Raw genomic sequence first — 507 nt, 5'->3', positions numbered from 1 at the left:
GACAGATGATTGGAGGCGCAGCTGTTGGTATACAGGGAGAAGAGCAGTGGGCAAAGGACGCAGCCCTGAGGAGTTCCCGTGCTGATGGACCTGGAGTCAGAGACTTCTGTTCCCGGCTTAACGCACTGCTTCCTGTCAGAGAGGAAGTCTGTGATCCACCTGCAGGTGGAGTAGGGCACGTTCAGCTGGAAGAGCTTGTCCTGAAGCAGGGCAGGGATGATGGTGTTGAAGGCAGAGCTGAAGTCCACAAACAGGATCCTGGCGTAGGATGCTGGGGCGTCCACATGCTGTAGGGTGAAGTGGAGGGCCATGTTAACTGCGTCGTCCACAGACCTGTTGGCTCTGTAGGCAAACTGAAGGGGGTCCAGGAGAGGGTCTGTGATGGCTTTGAGGTGTGCCAGGAGCAGGCGCTCAAAAGACTTCATTACCACAGATGTAAGGGCGACCGGTCTGTAATCATTTAGTCCTGTTGGCCTTAGCTTTTTGGGCACAGCGATGATGGTGGAG

The sequence above is a fragment of the Petromyzon marinus genome, unplaced genomic scaffold, assembly GCF_048934315.1.
Source record: "Petromyzon marinus isolate PM22_M1 ecotype Great Lakes invasive population unplaced genomic scaffold, UKy_Petmar_22M1.pri1.0 PM_G_Scaffold_6, whole genome shotgun sequence".
Lineage (NCBI taxonomy): Eukaryota > Metazoa > Chordata > Hyperoartia > Petromyzontiformes > Petromyzontidae > Petromyzon > Petromyzon marinus.
This window is presented reverse-complemented; position numbering follows the sequence as displayed.